The sequence below is a fragment of the Cervus elaphus genome, chromosome 21, assembly GCF_910594005.1.
Source record: "Cervus elaphus chromosome 21, mCerEla1.1, whole genome shotgun sequence".
Lineage (NCBI taxonomy): Eukaryota > Metazoa > Chordata > Mammalia > Artiodactyla > Cervidae > Cervus > Cervus elaphus.
Genome location: NC_057835.1, coordinates 37,736,351 through 37,740,349, shown reverse-complemented (window position 1 = coordinate 37,740,349; position 3,999 = coordinate 37,736,351). Strand labels below are relative to the sequence as shown.

The window sequence follows — 3,999 nt, the reverse complement described above, 5'->3', positions numbered from 1 at the left end:
CACCAGGAAAGGAAAGCCCTGAAGCCTATCCTATTTCGAGATTTGCTCTTAAAGCATACAAAAAGAAAAAAAGGAAAACCCTCACCTTTCACATATGTATATATTCATGTGGATTCAAGGCTAGGGCTCCTCTCAGAGCCTTAGACATTGTTACAAATTGTTGTGTATAACACCTCCATTCATAGGAAACTCTATCCCCAGTGACACTGTATTTGGAGATAGGACTTTTATGGGGGCAATTAAGATCAAATGAGGCCATAAGGGTGAGGCCTTGATCTAATACAACTGGTGTCCTTACAAAAAGAGAGAGACACACCAGGGATGCACATACACAGACAAAAGGCCATGAGAGGACACAGACAGAAAGTGGCCATCCACAGGTCAAAGAGAGAGGCCTCCAGAGACATGACCCAGGCTGGCACCTTGATCTTGGACTTCCAGCTTCCTGAACTGCTAGAAAACAAATTTCTGTTGTTTAAGCCACCAACCTGTGGAATTTTGTCATGGCAGCCCTATAGAAGACAGCAGAAATAGTTCATGCAACTGAGGGCCCTGAAGCTACTATATCACTGGCTCCTTCCTACAGCCTCCTCTCCTATCAGGCAAGCTGAATTTCCCATTCCATTATAGCCAACTCTGACCACTGGTTCTCCAGGTATGATAAACATACCCATCCTCAAAAGTCCGGCTTAAATATTACAGTCTATGAATTCTTCTCTAATCTTCCCAAATGAAATATATTTTTCCCTACTCCATAACCTGTCCCACAGATATCTGCACCCCTATTATTGCTTGCTTTATTTAATTCTGTCTTAACATTGTTATCAGTCAGTATTCACACAATACTATCATATTTATGCTATCATTCATAGCTATTAATATTTACATTAATTCACAATGACAATATTCACTTATTGATTAGCCATTTAAATTCCTTGTGGGAAGACAGCATGCTTACTTCCATGCCTAACACAATAATTTGCACACAGGAAGCCATGAACAATCGGTTTATTGAATTGACTGATATCTGTAAAAAGTCTTAAGGTCTTTAGCAAATAGAACCAAGTTAATTATCTATGTATATGTGAAAGTGAAGTGAAAGTTGCTTAGTTGTGTCCCACTCTTTGCAGCCCCATGGACTCTAGACTGCCAGGTTCCTTCTGCTCATGGAATTCTCCAGGCAAGAATACTGGAGGAGTCTGCCATTCCTTCTGCAAGGGATCTTCCCAACCCAGCAACTGAACCTGGGTCTCCTGCACTGCAGACAGATTCTTTACTGTCTGAGCCATGGGAAAGTTCCCTATCTAGGTATAATAGCTGCCTTTAGAGCATATTCATAAAATCAAATAATTTTATATGAAAAAGCTCTTAGAGACATTTTTTACCAGTTTTTATTTTACCTATTTACCAAGCATCACCTAGTGAATTAATAACAGATTTACTCTAAATGATAGACTAAAACAGAGACCTCGTGAATCCTAGACTTCATCCTCACTCCACCATGCAACCTGGCCAGTCATCCAGACTTGATCAAAAACTGTAGATGGACACATCCAGCTATTTTGGAATCATTTAAAGAACACTATACCAGCACAAAGCAATATCCAGATCACGCTTTGGCTTCCACTGGAGATCTTCCTATAGGGACTGAATGCACAGGTCTCATCAACTCAAGCATGGTCATTTAGATTGTCATTGTATTTCTCACTGTAGTTAAATAAATTGGCATTCTAATTGTTTTAACTTAAACTTGAAGCCGATTACAAACTTCTTGGAACTAGTTCAACCACTGTGGATATTTATTTAAACTTAAGAAAGAGAATTTCCTGCACTCCTAATTCAAATATTGCAAAGTCCATTAGGCAGTGTAATTAGCATGCACCCAGCCAAACTTGGAACCAAGTGGTCAAAGTGAATACCTGATTTAGTCTCTGGGTTTAACCCTTCACTTCTTATTTGGAAAGATAAAAATGCTTTGATGATGATGCTGTTTGGAATATGAACTACAACATTCTGAATATACCCCAACCATCAGTTCCTCCCCAGCGGTCTCTGAGTTTAAGCAGTGATGACAGACATTAGATAGACACTGCTAAAAATGATGTGCTGACGAGAGAGGATTTATATCCCATTACCAATCCCCTGCGTCATGCCATGAACCTTCAACTAGACATTTTATCATGTTGGTTGCCGCTCTCTGCATTTTCTCTAATTTGTCTCTTTTTCAACATGTGGTATCCCAAACTAAAAGCAGTTGAAATATGTTCAGGCAAGACTAGTGCCAAGTCACTGGAAATAATTTTTTTCTGGTTCAGAACATAAAGCTTCCATTAATACAGACTGATATCACTTCGAAAGGATTTGAGGGATCTCTCTTTCTAACAAATCATGGAGGCGGTTGTTGACTTTAACAGCTCTCAAAATACGTTAAGGCATGGAGCAGCAACCTATAAACAATACAGTGGTAGGTAACTTTGAGAGAGGTGAATTCTGTTGTTCTTTGGTAGCCCCCCCGCCAAGTCTTCTGAAGTGGCTGTTCATCCTCCAGACCCACAGCCAGCCCATCTCATCTATATATAACCTAATCTTAACTAGAGAGTGTGAAAAGTTAAAGTCTTTGTAGATATAGGAATACATTCTCTTACACTGCCCCACCTACAACTCACACCCATGAACTCTTAGGTTTCTACATTTTCAATGTGATTCTTGAGAACAGGAAAGAATTCAAAACCAAAGCAATGAAGTTACTCTATGTACTGTGAGTCATATTTCACTTGGGAGTTGGGTTTAAAGTTAGTGCAAACTACAAAAACCAAGTTGAGTCAAAATTATCTCTGGAAATCTTTTTTTTTTTTAGCCACAAATAAGGCCTCTTGTCACCATTAAAAAGGCCTGCATTTTAAATAGATTCTTGGACTGGGGGCTCATATCCATCAGTTTGTTTAACTTTAGCACCTGTCTCATCCCCAGCAGCTTTTCCAGAACTACTTACTTCACCATGTAGTTCCATGAGTTTTCCCAATTCAAACTTGGACTTCTTCAGCATTTTTACTTTTCTAACAAAGACATTGTAAAGCAGATAGATTGGCAAGCCTTTTCTATGTCTTTTCCAAAGCTGTCTGGAATCAATTTACTGACCACCTCTTTCAAGTCACTTGTCTGCACCCCTCAGGTCATGATTTCCATCATCTCCATGTGAATCTGGCATACCTGCTGGTGCTGGACATAAGAGGTCTTCTGAATTTGATTACTGTGTTTCTTAGTAAAGCCCACACAGGACAGACAAAGCAAATAACCATCAGTGGGCTTAACAACAAGGTGAGCTTCAGTCATGGCCTACCATTTTTTGACCATGGAGCACATTTTGTCACAGGTAAGATCTATGCCATGGAAACTAGTCAGGCAGTTTTTGCCTTGAACATCCTCCGTAATTAACTTGAATTTTCTAAAGGCAACTTCATCATTCTGCAGATCAGTGAGATTCACTTCAGAAATATAACTCTTGAGGCCATCAGATTCAATTTTGGTTCCTTGAGTTCTCATGACCAGTGTTTTCCCAGAATAGCTGGTGCTTTCACATCATACCAATATTTCTTAGAAAATGGGTCAACCACTTTCTTCTTGGCTTTCATAAGGCACTTTTTCTTGCCAACCACCATGATGCTGTTCAGAAGACTAAAAGGACTAGAAATCTTAAGGGGGCTGTGGTAGGCAGAATTTGGAAGACAACCTCCTGAGAGTCCTTTTCTAGTTATTCAATCACACACCTATCTGACTACCATTGTGAAGGGATTTTTTGCAGGTGCAAAGCCCCAAATCAGTTAGATTTTATATACAGAGAGTATTGGGGTAAGCCTGATCCAATTGAGAGAATTTTGAAAGCAGAATATTTGCTCAGGCTGGTAGTAGCAGGGGAATTCAAAGAGACTGAAAGAACCTCACAGATTTGCTTAAGCCATTGCTGGCTTTCAAATGGAAGGGAGGACCAGAGATTGGCCA

At 39.8% G+C, this 3,999-nt stretch overlaps 1 pseudogene; it reads right to left on the bottom strand.

Annotated features, from left to right (window-relative positions):
• Positions 1 to 2,899: 2,899 nt before the first annotated feature.
• Positions 2,900 to 3,659, bottom strand: LOC122679094 (annotated as a pseudogene).
• Positions 3,660 to 3,999: the final 340 nt, after the last annotated feature.